General features: G+C 41.6%; 1 protein-coding gene across 11 annotated transcripts in view; it reads right to left on the minus strand.

Annotated features, from left to right (window-relative positions):
* STARD13 (StAR related lipid transfer domain containing 13) overlaps positions 1-20,703 on the minus strand; it is a 482,949-nt gene that overhangs the window by 59,342 nt on the left and 402,904 nt on the right. Inside the window, exon 1 of one of the 11 annotated variants that reach the window (XM_025262910.3) lies at positions 17,715-18,994. The exons of 9 other annotated variants lie outside the window; for them this stretch is intronic. The gene's annotated coding sequence lies outside the window, so the exon portion shown is untranslated. Of the gene's footprint in view, positions 1-13,839; positions 16,924-17,714; positions 18,995-20,703 lie in introns of those variants that run through there. One more of the 11 variants, XM_025262911.3, reaches the window with a different exon arrangement.

Consider the following 20,703-nt stretch of genomic DNA (forward strand, 5'->3'; position numbering starts at 1 on the left):
GATTTGGTTGGATATGGGTTGAGATATCGGAGAAGGCAATGGCACCCCACTCCAGTACTCTTGCCTGGAAAATCCCATGGAAGGAGGAGTCTGGTAGGCTGCAGTCCATGAGGTTGCTAAGAGTCGGACACAACTGAGCGACTTCACTTTGACTTTTTACTTTCATGCACTGGCGAAGGAAATGGAAACCCATTCCAGTGTTCTTGCCTGGAGAATCCCAGGGACGGAGGAGCCTGGTGGGCTGCCGTCTGTGGGGTCACACAGAGTCGGACACGACTGAAGTGACTTAGCAGCTTAGCAGCAGGGTTGAGATATATCATTAAATTCAGGGAGACACAGTGTGCTGTGGCCCCCATCCCAGAGTCCCTGCTTCTTTTGGCATCCTCTAAGCCCTTGCCATTTGAGAGACTAACAATTTGTAAATCTTGAGTTTTTTCCCCTGACACAAGGATTTTTTTGCATAATTACTGCCAGCACTGACCAAATAGGTACACATTCCTGCCTTGTACATATTATTCAGAATTATCTGGGGCACCAAGCTGGAAACAAAAGCTCCAGAAAGCTTTTCTATGAGGAGGGGTGAGCCCCATGACTGCAGTTCAAAATGAATTGGCTGGATTGTACTGTATTGGCTAACTTGGGTTTTCCCTTTGAAAGGTACAAAGGGCAATATTATAAGTCTCCAAAGTTGTATTTAGGACTCATTTCAGAGTCCTTGGGCTGCCCTGGTGGTTCAGATGGTAAAGAATCTGCTTGCAATGTGTGAGACCCAGGTTCAATCCCTGGATTGGGAAGATCCCCTGGAGAAGGAGATAGCAACCCACTCTAGTATTCTTGCCTGGGAAATCCCATGGACAGAGGAGCCTGGTGGGCTACAGTCCATAGAGTCGAAAAGAGGCAGACACAACTTAGCAACTAACACAGTGAGAGTCCTTATATGAAGGCTTCCACTTTGATAACCACACAAGTATTTCAGGGGAAGGAGAAAACACACATTCTGACTGTTACACGGAGAAAACGTGATTACTCTTGGTCAAAGATAGGCTGTTGGCTTCTAAATTTTCAAGCTTCAGATCTGCTTTCTTCTTCAATATACTACAGTACCTAGTGATGAGAAAATACCCGATTTCTAGACATGCTCTAAACAGTCATGAGTCAGCAAGTCTCAGAGAGGAAGCACAAAATTCTGTTACACCAACTAGCTGAATAGCATGCCTTTTTCTACTTTATTTTTGCTTTTACTGTCATCGAAATGCCGTGTTAAGCAGAACAGCCCCAGAGAGACAGACCATTAAGAACAAATGGGGGAGACTTGGAAGGCAGGAGCTCTGCTACACAGGAAGCTCAAAGAGGAGCAGGAAGTGAGCTCATAAAAGAGCACACACTCCGCCGGACGCTGGGTAAGGAGGACGGAGAGCTGGGGGAGAGGGGGGCAGCAGGGTCCTCACAGAAAGACTCTCTTTGGGACTGAGACTCTGGTTGGGCAGTGGAACAGGCCTTGGGCTAGCCCGGGAGATTTTATTTACAAGGCTCTCTACATAACTTGGTTTTGTTTTTTTCATAAGAGCAACACAGATAATGAACCGAAACTCTACCCATATGTAAACATGAATAGTCAAATCTTAATCAGAACCCAGTTAAATAAACTGATTGTTTTCAATGGATAGACATTTTGTTTTAAGTCTTCTAGGCAAACAATAGAAAACTGCAATTAGTAAATAATGAGAAGAAGCCATGTCCCAGTCATGATGGATACCTACTCCTCAACCATCACTTCCCATACCCAACTTGCTGTTCTATATCTGGAATATCTCCTGAACACATTCCCCCTACTTTTCATATTTTCTGGGTTTTGTTTGCTTGTTTATTTTGTTTTTTTTGTGTGTGTGTGTGTGTGCTTTTTTTTTTTTAAATACTTCAGTTGTGTGCAAGGCATGTGGGATATTAGTTCCCTGACCAGAGATGGAACCCGAGACCCCTGCATTGTCAGTGTGAAGTCTTAACCACTGGACCACCAGGAAATCCCAACTCTTGATATTTCAGTTTAAGGGCATAACACACTCTTGTTTACCATCAAAGCAAACAAACAAAAATGGAGCATAATTAACCACTATCAAAGATGATTTTGCCCATTAAGTTGAGTTGGAGGAAAAAAAGACATAATTTCTACTGATTCCCCACAGTGCCTTCTAACACCTATCAGCCAAATGCTAATGTTTCCCAGGGAATGTCACTCTGCAGTGGCCAAAATGACTGGAGAATTAGGAAGGAATCATTATTGACAGTTGTCATCACTTCACAAATATCTACCTGATGAGATATAAATGACATTTGAGGAGAATGTGAAAATCTCTTTTCTGCTGAGCTGTTGATAGCCAGCACAAAATTATATTGTGACGGTTTTGTTTGTTCTCCATTTGCAATCCACAACTGGTCCTGCAGCAGGTCCAGGGCTATCAGGCAAAACACCAACCATCTCCTGCAGCAAACTTAAGTGTGGGGAGGAACCGGAGAATGCCCTTGACAGACTAGCCTATTGATCTCAGGCATGGTTACCGCATTGTTACTACAGAAAATTGTTTGGCTGGGGATCATGATAGGATTTCAATAGAACTACTGCAATTATTACATGTAAAAATAATTTCCGTTTTACTCTAGAGTATCTATTTTTGCCTGCCCAATGTCCTTCCCCCTTTCTCCAATAACAGAGCCTCTTCTGCTGGTTCAGGTGGGGCCGCCACTCCTGGTCCCCTCCAACCACATTCCTTGGCTCTATCGCCACCACCCACATGGAATGATCTGCACCTTAAAAGAACCCCTGATGCTGGGAAAGACTGAAGACAGGAGGAGAAGGGGACGACAGAGGATGAGATGGTTGGGTGGCATCACTAACGCGATGGACATGAGTTTGAGCAAGCTCCGGGAGTTGGTGATGGACAGGGAAGCCTGGCGTGCTGCAGTCCATGGGGTTGCAGAGTCGGACACAACTGAGCAACTGAACTGACTGACTGATCACCACTGCCCACATGGAATGATCTGCTCCCTAAAAGGGCCCCATTCCCCGAAGTCCAAGGGGACCAAGGAGCTTTGGGATCTCACATCAACAGTTGTTTGGGGGCTGAAATCAACTGGTTGAAAAGGGAGATATTCAGTTTTTCTATCGGTAGCTTGACGTGCACAAAAACCAAGCAAACTTTTTCAGTTGATAAATCCAGAAGATGGTGTGGTGCTTGGCACACTCTTCCATCACATATCTGTGATTCTGCTTGGGGGAAGGGCACTCACTTTGCCTCAGCTGCCTTTCCTACATGTTTGGACCCTGACAGGACCTCCAACCAGAGTCAGACACAGCAAAGGGACACTGTCCCACTGGCTGCCCAAGTCGCTGACCATCGATGGGCATGAGCACAAAGTCACCGTGGAAACTGTTGTGGCCGGTGACACTGTTTCTGCAAAGTATTATCATGTTTCTTAGTTACACATGTTCAGTGTTAAAAACTTATCATAACAAGGAAAGGCACAATGAAAGACAAAAGTCAACCCTTGCCCCATTCCTAATATATAATTAGAAACATGTTATTTGTCAAAATGGTAATGATGGTAATATCTTTGGTTGACTACTTTTTGCATATAAGAAAATACACTATGAATATTTTCCCATATCACAGTGTTGTTGGTAAAAAATTGTTTTGAGAACAACACTTATTTTTTAAAATACCTGTTCTGTGAATACTGCCTGTTGAGCTGATGACATCAAGGTAGCCAAGAGGAAACAGTCCAGGAGGGCTTCGTCAACACATTCTGATTGTAGTGAAGACTAGAAGTCTATGTGAGTTTAAAGAGATTTACAAGCTGTTTCTTTTATGAGATGTTTGCACTTTCAGGTGGACAAGGCTCCAGAGGGCCTAAGTCAGGAGTTATACTGAGTGCAGCAGATTTACCACCCAGGTTTGTAGGCCTCCTTTCATGCCACAAGCTTGTTGAATTTTTAAACTGGTGTTTCCAAAGTGCTCAGAACAGTGTGTTCTCCCAGCTAAGAATTTAAATACATTTTTTGGTTTACATTACTCTCGACATAGAAAATACTTTTTCCAGAGCTAACCCAAAGGGATGCTAGTCTTTGTAAATGACCAAAAATTCAAATTAGGGCCAAATTAAATGGTATTGTCATCAGAAAATTAGCTGGCTAGAAGAAACCTGGTTTACCATGGAAAGTTGAGGGCACCTGTATTGATGTTGTTCTTACAAATCTCCTGGAATGTTGATGGACAAACTGACCTCAGTTTAAGAATGTCTTAAACATTCTTAACATTCATTCTTAAATACTCATTAAAAGTACTCAAGACAAGTGGGGGAAAAAAGAATTCATGGCTCTCCATGAGATTTTAAAAAGTGGGCTTGAGAACAGTGGTTTTTTTTTTTTTTTTTTTTTCATTTAAATTGGCTGACAGGGTGGGCACCCTGCTTCTGAAAGATTATGGATGACTCAACCACCACAAGATGTCTGCAGTCGACACAATTATCACTATTAAAGCATATCCAAGGTATTAACATTTCAACAGGCTCACGGCTGTTGGCTTAGGATTGTTTACATGGCTGAGTTAGCTTCATTAGTAACGAACCTCTTCAGACAAATGACTCCTTTGTCTTCAGATGGAATTTCTCAAGTGAAGTCCCTATTTATTGAAGCTGTATTTGTGTGGCCATAGGCTAGGCCAGGGCTTCCCTGATAGCTCAGTTGGTAAAGAATCCGCCTGCAATACTGGAGACCCTGGTTCGATTCCTGGGTCGGAAAGATCCGCTGGAGAAGGGATAAGCTACCCACTCCAGTATTCTTGGACTTCCCTGGTGGCTCAGCTGGTAAAGAGTCAGCTGGTAAAGAATCTGCCTACAATGTGGGAGACTTGGGTTCGATCCCTGGGTTGGGAAGATCCCCTGGAGAAGGGAAAAGTTACCCAGCCTGGAGAATTCCATGGACTCTATTATATAGTCCATGGGGTCGCAAAGAGTCGGACATGACTGAGCAACTTTCACTTCACTTTAGGCTAGGCCAGATTTGTTAAAACCAATGCCAGAGCATCCATCCCATCTATATAGAGATGTGAATGATTCAAGTATTGATATTATATAGCACCAGGCACCATGACCACAGTCCTTCTCCTGGGAGGGCTTTATAACCCTAATCACAGGTTCAGGAGGAACATCAAGTTTTGTAGTAGCAATGGACTTTGATTTAGATTCCCTGTCATGGCATCAAAATGCATCTTTTTTGCATCCTTTGAATTACATAATGCATTTACAACAATGTGTAAAAGGCCTGAATAAGTCTTACATGTACACCAAATTTAATTCTTTTCTAATGTGGATAACACTTTATTTCTATGAGATTCCAAGTTACTAATAGAGCTAAAATACAGGTTTTATTTAGAATAAATTTAAGACTATTCATCTCTGAATATCCAAATCAGTGAACCAAGTGATAATCACTCATTTTTATCTCCCTATAATTTAAGGCAACCTTTTTTTCTGATGTGTAGAAAAGTATCTTGCACTCAGCTAATAGATAACCATAGAAGAAAGAAATAGGAAGATGTATATATCCCCAAGACACCTAATAGTACTCTACTAAGATGGAGATTCATGGCTGTATTTACGTGTACTTCTTCCCTGAAAGCAAGAGTTACAGACATGCTGAGACACACTATTCCATCACCAATTTTTAACACTAGTCTTATTTCTCAGGTTATGAAATATCTTTGCAAGCTGGATTCACAGCAAATCTAGTCACTTAAAAGTAATTTCTGTCACAGTGAAAAAGAATCAGGCAAATTCTATATCTAAATAGGAGGTCTATTCTTAGTTACTCAAAAGTTGTTTTTAATCTCTCTTTTTCAGCCTTTTTTTGGGGGGAAATCATATTATATATATATAATTAATTATTTACTATCAAATTTTAAGATGATTATAAATTATATATTAAAATACATTTACTATAAATCATACATACATTTTATGTAATCATAAATTTAAAATTCTAAATAGAATTCTATATCTATGTAGTTACAAATGTATAATGAAAACACACACACACACACACACACACACACACATACACATACACTCTAAAATGTTCTTAATGGTCCCCTACTCTTTCCAGCTGCCAGGGAGCTTGCAGTTCTCATCTGACTGGGAAATGTGTACTTCCCATCCCACTGATGTCTGGGTTGGCCATGTGACCCACTCTGGCCAATGAAACATGGGCAGAAGCAACGAATGGGAGTTTCAAGCAAAACTCTTCAAGAGCTATCCCCTAGTTCTGTCAGCTCCCCTCCCCTTCCCTTGACCATGAGGCTGGAACGTCTCAGACAGAGGCTATTCTTCAGCCTGGGCCCCGGAATGATGACACAGGGGCACAAAGCCACAGCCAAGCATCTGCGGACATGTAATGTGAGCAGGCAATAACCTTCTGTTGCTTTATGCTACTACAACTTGGGGGACAACTCGTTACAGTGGCATAATCTGACTTAGGCTAATTTAGCACAGCTGCCAGCTGCTCCTTTTTATAAATGAAGCAGAGGGATGCGCTGAGAACTTCTATTTCAACTTGATGCTGTTCCTGGACATCCATTAGTGTGTCAGAAATGAACATGATCAGATTGCATAAGCATTTCCGCCTCGAAGTCTGCTTCCCTGTTGATGGTGCCTGATCTCTGCTGCTGCTGCTGCTGAGGTGCTTCAGTCGTGTCCGACTCTGTGTGACCCCATAGACGGCAGCCCACCAGGCTCCCCTGTCCCTGGGATTCTCCAGGCAAGAACACTGGAGTGGGGTGCCATGAATGTTAAAATGTAAACAATTCTTTCACACTCATCTGTCACGTGCATCCACATGTGTGTGCACACACATTACAAACATACACCTTCCCCTCACCTATACACTTACACCATAGAAAATCAAAATTTCAGCAACTGAACAAGGGATATAAATACTATTCCCCTGGCTCATATTCCTAAGAGTATGGAAAAAAAAAAAAAAGATTATACCCCTGGCCCCTCCAATCAATCTCAAAGAAAAAGAAAACAGAAAATATATCTTCTACTAGCCAAATAGTTTCTGACCAGGTTGTTTGGACTTGAGTTTTCCATGAGGCACAGTAGCTCCTTATCCTCGCCTCTCATTTGGTACAGGCTGTTCCCATCAGGCGCGTGCGGTCTCTCTCAGGGAGGCTGCATGCACGCACAAGAACATGAACACCCCCAGCTCTGCGAGTTCATCGAGTCACTGCCTACCACTAAATCCCAGGAGATTCTTGGGGATGGAATCAGTTATGCAACTGAAAATGCAAGGTAGAGGAACAGAGAGCGGATTCAGACCATTACAGATAGGGTTGTAATTTGCCGGCCTTGGTCAAAGTGCCTCCATATTGACCCACCAAGATAACAGAATCTTGGGACAAGGGTATGGGATTCTGGAGATAGCTTCTCTCTCTTATTTGGCTTCTTTGGCTTCTCTTGGAAAGGTGGAGACTAAGAGTCCCTGGTAGCTGACCTGATGCTGGCTCTCAGGAACAGAGGCCCACAAGGTAACTACCACAAGGTAAGTCCAGCTGCTGGTATCAGAAGGGACCCTACATACTCTCTGTGTCGTGCCCATGACTTTCTGTTCAGGGAAGGGTGACAGTTTTGGACAAGTCCCACCACCACTAGGAAGTCAGGTATCCTGGCCTTGGACCGGTATTCTTCTATACTATATAGCTTTAAGACATTCTTTAAATGTTAACAAAAAATTATTCATGTCTTTAGGGAATCAAACCCCTTCTCTTATCTATTTTCAGACATATGTGGAGGTCTATATTTATAAAGGCTTATCTGCTATTCCAGCTGCTTAGCCCAACTCTTTTATAGCTGTGGGTACTCCAATTACACCAGAAGCTTTCACGATATCAGGGAAAACTGTACCACACAGGCATCAGAAGAAGCACAGATCTGTCTGGATAAAATAACTGCAATAACCTTCTTATGTCTTTTCACTCCTTGAAGGGCTTGCACAGCAAGATACAACATCACCAAAGCTTCTGACTCCCAGCTTAGGGCTTTGTGCAGCTCTGATATCTAGATCAATCACAACTAGTGTTTGCTTAATTTAATCCCAAGATCAGATGTGCACAACTCAAGTGTAATTTCACTATCTGACTGTATATAAAAGCTTGATGGTGTGTGTATGTGTGTGTATTTTATTTTTAAATATTTACTGGGATAAAATATTTCCTGAGAAATTTTCAATATATCTTTGCCAGTTTTCTGGAATGCTCTCTACTTTTATGCAGTGGCAGTGGTTCTGTGAGTGATTTTCTAAACATGTATAATTTATCCCAGAAAATCAGGGCTGGATTCGAGAAATTAGGTTTTTATTAGGTCTTCAGCTACAGATTCATTTTCCTCTGTGTTCTTCAAGGCCAAATAGGCCACTGAGCTTAGAGGTTCACTCTCTTAATATTGGGATTTCTATTTTGCAAATCATTAATAGACACTGACATTATATACTCCTTACAGAAAGCAATTTAAAATGAATAGAGGGAGTTGAAATATTTTTACCTGATTTAAGGTAGGGGTAGATTAAGCTCCCAATTAAAGGAATAAAAAACAGCTTGTACACCAAAACTCCCTTTTTCATCAAACATAGTGATACATTATTGATTTGTGTCCCACTATAATCTCCCACACGGCCTATTGATATTAAAGTCAACTGAAGTGGGACCCCCTCGTGGCCCAGTGGTAAAGAATCGCCTTTCAATGCAAGGGATGTGGGCTTGATCCCTGATGGGGGAACTACGATTCTGCATGCCTTAGGGCAAATAAGTGCTTGCACCGCAACTACTGAGTCAGTGCATCACAACTTGAGTCCACACCACAAGCAAGATCCTTGTGCTACAACAAGACCACACAAGTTGAATAAAAATAATAATAAAATAACAAATAAATGTTAAAGAAAAGTCAACTGAAGCATCCCATAGATATACCATGAATGCAATCAAATAGGCTTTAAAAAGTTATATAAACTATTTAAAAACTTTAAAAGTTTAAAACATGATAAAAGTTTTAAATCCTCTAACAGTTCAATTTGTATAGTACATAACTTCTAATTTTGAAGAATTCTTTGAGCTTTAGTAATTATTGTTACAAAATCTTAATTGGACCTCTCCAGATTTTAAGAACATAGTAGGAAATGGTGGAAATATGTAGTTATGTAAACACATGACTACTTATAAACAGAAGGGGTCTGGGCAACTCTAACTCTTGTACAATATAACTGTAATTTAATTACCTGACTAGCTTTGGTGGTGATGGTTTAGTCTCTAAGTCATGTCCAACTCTTGCAACCCCATGGACTGCAGTCCACCAGGCTCCTCTGTCCATGGGATTCTCCAGGTAAGAATACGGAGTGGGTTGCTATTTCCTTCTCCAGGGGATCTTCCCAACCCAGGGATTGATCCTGGGTCTCTTGTGCTGCAGGTGGTCTCCTGCATTGCAGGCAGATTCTTTACTGACTGAGCCACTGGGAAGCCCATACCTTTGAGCATATAACAATTTTTATTAATGATGGCCTTGACTAACCTGCTCCAGTACTCACTGAATTCAGGTATAAAAGGAGTATTTCCCTTAAGAACAGAGTTGAATAAGAGATAAAAGCAACTTAAAATTTCCTCTTGAAGGAAATCAAACAGAAGAGTATAAAAATCTAAATCTAAGATTTGAAACACCTGCAAGAAGGAAGGAAAAAATGAAAGAAAAATTGCTTTCATTCTACCATCTAAAGATCAACTAATAGTTTGTTGGCACATATATAATCTCTCATTCTTTTAATATGAAGATGTGTACATGTATGCAATAAAATTGCAATCTACTTTTTCAGTTGACAGTGCCTTCTGAACCTCTTGCCATGCCAACAGATATCCTTCTTAAACATTCTACTTGGCTGAATAAAATTCCTACTGTAGCCATGACTTTAAAGAGCATCTTCTTTTATCAGTTCAGGCTTCCATAATCACAGGTTAAAAATAATAAATCCAGTTCTCTGGAGGCCTTCATTCTAAATAAAGAATTTTGCCAGAATGTGCATCCTGGTAAATGTACTTCAGGACTTTTGGGTTGATATTTCTCTATTATTCTACATTCCGGATTAAGACACATCTCATATGGTTTTGATTTATATTCTCAGCAGACTTCAAAAAGGAAATTCCAAGTGGAAGTTTATTAATACACCAGAACTATGTTTAAATGATGCTACAGGGATGTCTTAAACTAACACAAGTCAGGAAGTTCAAAGTTGAGATTAGATCCTGGACCACGTTCCCACCTCTTCCTCCTTGGTATTTGGAAAGTGGAGATTTTATGTAACAGCTATTCTGCTTGTCGCTGACCTCCTGCGTATGTATTTAGATAATTCCCAAGATGAATTTCAAAACTTTATGTAATTAGCATTTTCTAAAGGCTGTTGCTGCAGTTTCAAGGTTACATCTAAAAAACAAAACAAACTAAATAAAGAAACACTCCCCATCTTGTTTTAATGATTAGATGAATATGTGGAGTTCTATGTGACTCCTAAAATCTTTTAAATAATCAAAAGCAAAATGTGACCTAATTTCTAAAACTAACAAATTCATCAAGATTGTGTCTCTTTAGAACAAAATAGCTTTATTTTTGTGCAGGGTTAATGTTATTGCTTTAAAGGGGAGTTCAAAACAAAGATACGTTCTGATTTCATTCTGCTCTTAACTAATAGCATATCTATTACTTAAAGAAAAGATTCTTCTCGTGTTCAATACATATACTTCATTTCATGAATTAACTTTTTAAAAGAGCCTGTCAATTTGTTTAGAAAACATTCCTTTATTTGAGGGCATACGCACGCTAACTGAATATAAGAGGTAACATGGCTTGCAGTGGTTAGAAGCACTGACCCCCACGCCCTCATTACCTTCATGTCTCTGGCTGGATTCATTTCAGCATGCCTATAAGAGGGTCTCAGGGTCAAATACCACCCATTCCCTACATACAGATTCTTCTTATGATGAGAATCCAACAGTTCTCAATTCATTTTTTAATTCTATAGATTTCGTTAGACTCTGTTAAGTAATATATCACACGAAGCCTTGCTTCTCACAATACAATGCTGTTCAACAAGATGTAATGAGAATCATAGATGAAATGTGGCACTTTGAAAATGGTATTAATAGTCTCTACCAGCTGCTGCTTTCAGGGTATGAACACCAGATTGGGAAAGACAGTCTTGTGATTATAGCCTATGATACTTTATGATTTGTTCACCAGTTAATAAGTAAAATATTAACAATTTAATATTTTTAATTTTAAAAATTAGCTTGATATGCAAGGCTCTCAAGGGCAAAGATATGTTTAAACATAACAAACACATCAGAATCCTGGGAAGGAAATCTGTATAAGGCACATAGTCTTCATTAAGGGATATGCTGTCAGAAGGTTATTTTTCCAAGTTAAAAAAAAAACAAAACACACAAAAAAACTGAACAAATAAGTAAATCTTGAGCAAGGGATATGAGCTTCCTGTGGATTAACTGCTGGGAGAAGTGGAGGGTTAATGTGGAGCCCAAGGTCATTGGCCTCAGGAGGTCACGAGTCTCCCAGATAGGCTTCTTGTCAAGGTCATTCCCACTATTAAAAACATCCCAGGTGTTTTTTCAGGGATCTACTTTGTGAGGAGTCAACTAGGAAACTAGTTCAAATACTATTCAGGTACTTCAGTCCCCACTTATATCCAAAAGAAAAGAAATATTTTACTCTTAGGCTAAAAATGATTATAATGGATGTTTCATGATCACTCAAATTATACCCAATGGTGAAGAGAAAATTTCAAAAGCAGTCTTCTTTGAACCTTTTGTTTTTTCAAAATAAGGAACAGTTAGTACACATTAACACACACATATTTTTTAAATTGAGATGAAGTCTGTCTTCTTTAGGTTAATGCATGGACTGAAGGGCTTGAATCCAGAGGTTTTAGAAGGAACCGAGGTCTGGGAACTCCTTTGTATGTAAACATTTTTAAATCAGTGCTTTATTTGCTGAGGCTATATACTTTTCATGGAATTCTAGGATCCACTTATTCTACTACTAAGGAACTCCCGTTTAGCCCAAGAAAGACAAAACGTTATGTACCTTAAAAGAGGGCCAGCCTTTTCCTGCTTCGTTCCCTGGAAGCAATTGATTTTTCATTTTGGAACTTAGAAAGTTAAATAATTTATTTCTCTGTCTCTGTCTTCCTCTCTCTCTCTCTCTCACACACAAACAGGCATATAGGCACACATATTAATACAGTCTATAAACATGTCACAGGTAAAACTACAAGCACCCTTAAATAAATATATAGATTTGTGTATCCTCTTAAATTATAACATTGCAGGTACACATTACCAGATTGGAAAACATATTGCACGTCCAGTTCTTGGCCCAGGGCTTGGCAAATGAATGTTGACTAAAAGAGTGAATGACTATACTAAGAGGAAAATATTTATAGCTTTAAATATTTACAGGCCAATAAACACCTAAAGCGTTTTTCAGATATTCAGGTCCCTCCAAACTCACAGGGCCTGTTGTAAATGTGGGAACGTGTATTGTGACCGTATTTTGCAAACTGTAAAACTCTATGCAAAAAAAAGAAAAATAAGGTATTATATCCTAGAGCAGCGATGTCTGTATATATGTCAATGTTGCCCATGTTTTCTGAAGGGCGGGGCATTTGGCACAGTCCCAGAATGCACTGGGAGAGTCCTTCCTGCTGGCAGCCATCCCTTTCCCTTTCCTCTGCATGGAATCCTTGGGAATTCCAAGGCCAGAGATTACTGCAAGATTTAGTCTTGGAAGAATAATGGTGAGAAAACATTTCCCTGTTTTTTGCACAAAGGAATCACTCTCCCCTTGTTAAGATCAACAAACCCGATTGGGACATATTCATTCATACTTGAGAACAATCGGACAAAACCGCAAAGAATAGCATAACATTTTCAAATGTTTTGACCACAGTCTTTAGTGAGAAACATCCTACATATAGGCTTCCTAGGTGGCACTAGTGGTAAAGAACCTGCCTGCCAATGCAGGAGTCCTAAGAGACGCAGGTTCGATCCCTGGAGAGGGGCATGGTAACCCACTCCAGTATTCTTGCCTGGAGAATCCTATGGACAGAGGAGCCTGGCGGGATACAATCCATAGGGTCGCAAAGAGTCAGACACAACTGAAGTGACAGCACTCATGCACACAACGTACATAGAGTTTTGAGCAGGTACTCACATACCCACAGAATGAAACAAAGTTTCATGCAGTAATAATTGCACTTTGTACATATGCAATACCACATGACATTTTCTGCTCTCTTCCCTTCTATTAAAAATTGCTATGAATACCCATTAGCTGACTTCATGACCCTCAGTTTAAAGAGCGCTGCCTCAGATGACACTGTTCTGTGAGAAGCATCTGGTTAAATCAATGGATAAACTGAGTCTAGTGCTAAGAGTCTGACAGCTGGTGGTCTTCCCAGACTCCTCCCCACTCATGAATTCTTTGTATTCTCAGAAATTCAACCTCAAGACCTGTTGAGTTCACCTCTTAAATGTACTTCTCAAACTCCAACCTGCCCACCTCCATTCTCTCTGCCTTAGTTTAGAGCCTCATCGTGTTCCCAGACTACTGCAACAGACTCCTAACAGGTCCCCCTGCTGTAGGATCACTCTCCTTAGGACTCCTTCATGCCTCTCTGTCACCCACAGAACAAAGTCACAGCCCTGTGGCTTGGCCCACGGTGCTGCCCCTCACCTGGCCTCTGCCTGCTTCCAGGGGCTCACTGCCCTGTCTGGGGTCAGCTGCTGGAATGGCAGGGAGTTTGCCCGCCAGCCCCATGGTGCGGTCTCATGTCCCACAAAAGAGCTTGTGCTGCGTCTTCCCTTTTGTCTGTCACATTCTTCCTACTTCTTTTTCTCGTCTTACTCTTCTATCATGATTCAGCTAAGACGTCACTTCCTGGTTAGCTTGTCCTTTTCTGGACTTTTGTACATTTCAGTCCTTACAAGTTTAGACTGAAATGCTCTTGTTAACACATCTGTCTCCCCATTAGACTACAAGCTTTTCAAAGGCAGATGTTGCCTGATTCACTTTTTGCCTCTAGTGCCTGGCAGATTACTTGGAACCTAGTGTGTTTCAGGCAAACATCCTTCAATAAATCTGCTGAAGGAGAGGAGCCGAGAAGTTCTGTTTCTGTTTCAATATCCCTTGGGTACCCATATTTCACCAACATTGCTCAACATTCATCCTAAACTGTAATGGACTGTTGCTCCTTTTATTTATTCATAGTAAATGACCCCCAGGTACTGCTGGTCAAAGGTTTTTGGTGAAGGTACCTCTGGCCCCTGTAAAAAGCTCTCTTGCTTTCTCCTTTCCTGATTTGACTGAAGTAGGCTGAGGGGCACATGCTGGGTTGTCATACCTTCCTGTTTCATTCCATTTGAGAAGTCTGCTGCTACTGTTGCTGGAGCTGAGAATGGGTTGAATGCCAGCTCCAATCTTAATCAATAACAAATCAATGACATGAGATCTCATGCAACTTAGGTCTTCCAGATGACCTTCTAGAGAAGGAGGGCAGTTCTGGTGATGAGCAAAACGACTTGGGTATCCTCAGGAGCAGATCTGACCCTAGTTCTGTCTGGACCACCCAAGATCTCCCTGGACATGTCCTGGCAAACAGCCAGCTCCCTGAGGCTTCCCTACTCATTCCTCCAAGGGAATCATTCACTCATTCCATGACGGCACTGATAGGGAAGTAGGCATGCTTTCAGTCAGAGTAAAATGATGCCTCTCTTGAAATGTAACCACACTAGAGTAGAGAAATGGAGTAGAGTAATCTCCTTTGTTGAAACATAACTACACCCAGCTGTGACTATTTCAGTTCTCAGGAACAGAGGAAAAATGTGTGATATACTGAGGTCACCTTCTTTTGGGCAATCGATTTAGTTGGGTCTGCCTGGAAGACACTCCCCTTTATCCTGTTTAGTTAAAGCTTTTCCTTCCTTGAAAATGTGGCTTGTTGGACACCTCCTTCAGGAAGCCCTCCCTAAACCCTTAAGCACTTATGCTCTCTACCCTTGCATGATCTCTGGCTATCCTGAATTGTTATGTGACTTATTATATGGAGCTGTGACTTCCATTTCTTTGTAGACTTAAAGTCTGAGAACAGTGAATTTGTGAACAGTAGGGACTCAATATAGATTTGTGGCTGTTATGGCTACTGTTAATAACTAACAGAATAATAAGCTCATATATGGACATTGATTGATTGATTGATGATGGTAGTGATGATTGCTAGCCCTTGTTCAATTCTAGAGACAGGAAGGTAGCCAAGGGGAAAGCAATGAAATTCTTTAATGAATAAAGTAAAGGCAGGAGTAGATATGGGAAAGTTGAGATTGACACCCCCATCTCCACCCCGAGTGCAGCAGTGGAGAGCAGCACAGAGTAGATGCTCCCTGCAGAGGGTCTCTGAACAAACTTCATTATGTGCGTAACATTACACACTTCAGAGTAGCTGGAAGCATGTGAGAGAAACTCCATAACAAGGAAAGGCATTTTGTGTACAGCTACGGTTCTGGTCCCTGGCACAAGGCTTTGGACTTTACTCTGTGTTTACATTTGTTGGACAAAATGAATTATGTAAATTGACAAAGAGCAGGCACTTAAAAGTTGGAGCTATTATTATCAACTGAAATGAGTACTTTTCACATTTTCCCACCGACATACTCAAATGGCAGAAGAAAATAAACAGATGTCCTCCATGAATTATTTGCCATTTCCACCCATAGAGAGGACAGGACTGCAAAAAGCTTTCCCTCGAATTTTAAGAAGACCAGTGCTCCAAGATGCACCATCACGGACTTTCTGGGGCCCTGAAGGGACTTAGATGTAAATTTAAAAGAGAATTTCATTTTTAGAGAGATGATTTATCATTATTTTAAAATAATGGCTTCCCCGAACACTAGAAACTGTGGAATTTGGGTGAATTCCAACTCCATTTGAGACAGGATGACATTGCTGGACCCGTAAGTCTGACTAGAATGAACCGCGAGTCACACAGGCACGGGGCAGCTGACAGTTAGTTGAGCTTAGATCACAGGACGGAGGCAGAAATTCTGCTCAGCAGTATAAGATGCTGGTTGGAAAACAAAGACGTCTTAAATACATTTCTATAAAAGAGTACAAGAGCTCGTGTTCCGAAGGCAATCTGTTACTTTTGTTCAGGAACGCAAACAACATCCTTCAAGGATAACTTCAGAGATGGAACCCAAATTTGATCCCTCACTCTACTGCATAAAATCCTTCAGAACTCATAAATCCTTCCAAAGTAAAATGCAAACTTCTGAGGACAGCGTACGATTCTTGAGCGCAGCGACCTCGTGAAGGACCTGGTGTGTCCTCCTGCGTCTCAACTGGGCACGCTGCCTAGACGCCAGCAGTACAATCAAGTCCCTGAAACTGCCACCTCCGGCCACTCCCGTCTTCTGCTCCTGGTAGGTACTTTCCCTAAGTCTAGAAGGACTTTCACTCACTTGATCTGACTAGCTAAGCCTTATTCTTCCTTTCCCGTCTATTTCTTTAATTCTCAGCTCTAGTTTTACCTTCTCTGCCAAGTCCTTCTTGACCACCCACTGCCCACCACTCAAGTAAGTAAGGGTCTCCCGGTCGTCTCTCCTTTGCACCCTCTGTGTGCCTCTGGCCCGGTACTTACCCTGGCACTGGAATTTCTGGTTTATTCTGCTTTTCTGTTTCCCTCCACAGGCATGGTCTTTGTCTCCCGTGCCAGTACAGTGCCCGGTCCCCCAAAGGGGCTTGATTAACGTTTGCGTTACAAACCGAGGAAACTTCCAGCACAGAGGCTCAAAGAAACTTAGAGCAAGGAGTAAATGATAGTCTTCCCCATGCTTCTGGACTCTGACAGCGAGGAAGAACCTCACTGCTCCCCTGTGACCTGTGAAGCAGCAGCAAAGATTCCAAACCTCCACACTTCCTTCCCTACTGTTTTCATTCACATTTACAAAAAAAGAAAAAAAAGGAACACCATGGATTTGCACCACAGCCTCAAAGTACAGTCACCGCGAGAGAGGATTACCTTGGGAACAGAAAGAACCACACATTTTCTCATGAATCAAACTCTTAAACAGAACTAAAATGTAAGGTGAAGTATGTTCCACTTACTCACATTTCCAACAGAGTGTTATAGTAGCGAACAGAACTCTCTCCTTGTCAAGGAAGCACTCAAGAATTACGTTAAAATTCCAGTGGTTAATCTTTTCTTTGAAACTTTCAAATCTTTCTTACATGCCCTTAAAGAACCTAAGTATATAGTTTTAAAACATTCCGCAGTTGACTACAAGTAGCAAAGATGATGCTTCTAAAAGACTTCCTCCTTCTTGGTACAAAAATTACCCTTGTGTGTCCTGTAGGTACTCATGTTCATAACTGCTTTAAATTCTGTGCTTCTCTTCTCCGTCAAGTGTGGTTTCTATTTATAGTCTAAACAGCATATTTTTAATTACATGTTCCATAGCTGTCACTTACTTCATAACACACTAATGGTATCAGCAAATTTGAAGTTAATGGTCCCAAGACAACAACAAAAAACAAAAACAAGAACAAATCCATACCTCTTAGGTTCACCAGTTCTAGGTTTTAAAATTCTCTTTGGCATAACGGTTTCTATTAGTAAAACCCAGACTGCACTAATTTATGAATAAATTCTGCCAGAAACATCCTATGAAACTCTGCTCCCAGGATTTGCAGTCATTCTTTTCAGGCTTCATATTGACACCTCCTTGTCTCCAATCATGCTGTGAAAATAAATGGGAAACGACTCACAGCAGTGCTTGGAGATGCTCATCTGGGAAAGTGGGGGAGGCTCCTGAATGCTGATGTCACTGTCATTTCTGAAATTCCAGCCCTGGCCACTCTCCCATCTGGGCTACTTTTCTAATCAGGAATTCTCTCTCCCAGCCTTCCCTCACTACCCACTCACCTGACCCCTGGGGGAACTATGAGTCACTTCCTGTCCTTTCAACTTGTGGCTGAACTTCCTCTTCTGTAACTGCCTCAAACTAGGGGGTTGAGATGAGAAGAACTGGAAGGCAGACAGAGGGCAGAGGAGTCCCTCTCCATCCATATTAAAGTGAGCTGCCGAGCACAGCCAACTCTGGATTTCTTAGAAGATAAATGGTCATCATTACAGTAATGTCCTGAATTGTGCATTTTTACTACTTGATTTACCTCTAGGGTCCTGATTCCATTCTCCACTTTTCTGCTGCTAATTTGCAAGTTCAGGAAGGACGGAGGGTAGAAGAAATAAAAAGCAAATTCATCAATCTCACATTCATGAAAAGTCTGATGGTGCAAATCTGAGACCTACTCAAAAATACGTTATTGGAAGGGCATCTGTTTCATTGAAACTAACCTCCCTATTTGTCATTAATATAAATTGGATGTAGTAAAAGTCTTAGCTTTCCAGTTCAGCTTTTTACTAAGAGGATATTTTTACTATGGTAAATTTTTTAAATTAAGAATTCAAAAATTACATTACAGCAGAGATAAGCTAAGTATTTAACAAACATACGGGTGGAGGGTGACTCCCAGCCTCCCTTGGAAGTGGTGAAGGAAGTCTGTGCAAAGGCACAGGGGTAGTGATTTACCTTGCCCTGTCCTCCACCCACCAGCGGAAGTGCCAGTGCCCAGGAGACCTTGGAAGCTTGATGCTGTGTCAAGAGAGCCAAGGTTGGCCTGCACCAGGAGCAGAGTATCTTGTCCTCAAGGCAAACATACTTTTAGTTGGCTGAGACTGTAACACTTTGAGGATAGGAACTGCAACCTTCAGATCAGATCAGATCAGATCAGTCGCTCAGTCGTGTCTGACTCTTTGCAACCCCATGAATCACAGCACGCCAGGCCTCCCTGTCCATCACCAACTCCCGGAGTTCACTGAGACTCACGTCCATTGGGTCAGTGATGCCATCCACCCATCTCATCCTCTGTCGTCCCCTTCTCCTCTTGCCCCCAATCCCTCCTAGCATCAGAGTCTTTTCCAAGGAGTCAACTCTTCGCATGAGGTAGCCAAAGTACTAGAGTTTCAGCTTTAGCATCATTCCTTCCAAAGAAATCCCAGGGCTGATCTCCTTCAGAATGGACTGGCTGGATCTCCTTGCAGTCCAAGGGACTCTCAAGAGTCTTCTCCAACACCACAGTTCAAAAGCATCAATTCTTCGGCGCTCAGCCTTCTTCACAGTCCAACTCTCACATCCATACATGACCACTGGAAAAACCATAGCCTTGACTAGACGGACCTTTGCTGGCAAAGTAATGTCTCTGCTTTTGAATATGCTATCTAGGTTGGTCATAACTTTCCTTCCAAGGAGTAAGCGTCTTTTAATTTCCTGGCTGCAGTCACCATCTGCAGTGATTTTGGAGCCCAGAAAAATAAAGTCTGACACTCTTTCCACTGTTTCCCCATCTATTTCCCATGAAGTGACTGCAACCTTATCTGACACCAAATCCCCCCATGATTGGAAAAGATTATCCCCTTGTGCCTGGAAAAGAGTAGGTATCTGGCCAGTGTTCATTGAATGCAATGATGAAAGTTGGATGAGTCATAAGAGTATACACATGAAAAATCAAAATGCACAACAGAAGTTAATTCTGAGAAAAATTTCTGGCATGCTTTGCTCCTACATGCACATAATCAACTTCACTCTAAATATCACTAGGAAACTCTTTTGTCTTTTATGTCCATTTTTGCTTTCATGGAAAGCATCCAACTTTCAATATGCATCACACACTAAGATAGATTGTGAAATAATTTCTCGTGAAAAGGATTCAGTTCAGTCCCTTCTCCTTGACGTACCCACCTCCCGCCACCCCTGAAAACAAACCCAATCTCCGTTGACTGAACAGATTTATTTCACTGCTCATCAGCTTTATAGAGTACGAGGCATTTAAAAACCAATTTGGGGTTATCAAGACTTTAATGAGAGGATGCTGACTGTGGGAAGGTTTCCTGGCCTCATGTTCTCACCATGAAGAAACTTCTTGCCCCCATCAGCCTAGTCTGTGAGAATGACGTGCGGTTAAGATACTTTTGCCTTAATAACAATAACAAAACCTACAGATCCCTTGCTGCTGCTGCTAAGTCACTTCAGTCCTGTCCGACTCTGTGCGACCCCACAGACGGCAACCCACTAGGCTCCTCTGTCCCTGGGATTCTCCAGGCAAGAACACTGGAGTGGGTTGCCATTTCCTTCTCCAATGCAGGAAAGTGAAAAGTGAAAGTGAAGTCGCTCAGTCGTGTCCAACTCTTAGTGACCCCATGGTCTGCAGCCCACCAGGCTCCTCCGTCCATGGGATTTTCTAGGCAAGAGTACTGGAGTGGGGTGCCATTGCCTTCTCTGACAGATCCCTTACATATTTCTAATTATTTTCAGGCTCAACCTGATTTCTAGGTTTAAGACTGTGAAGTGACCTTTGGTGTTTCCTTTTCAAACTAACTGTGACTGGATCCAGGGACAGATGTGTAGGGCCTATCAAGGAGGTACCAACGACTCCACACCTTGAATTTATGTTTCTTTTTTTGTCATTCAAAGGGGCTTCTTCTCT

Source organism: Bubalus bubalis, chromosome 13 (genome assembly GCF_019923935.1).
Source record: "Bubalus bubalis isolate 160015118507 breed Murrah chromosome 13, NDDB_SH_1, whole genome shotgun sequence".
Lineage (NCBI taxonomy): Eukaryota > Metazoa > Chordata > Mammalia > Artiodactyla > Bovidae > Bubalus > Bubalus bubalis.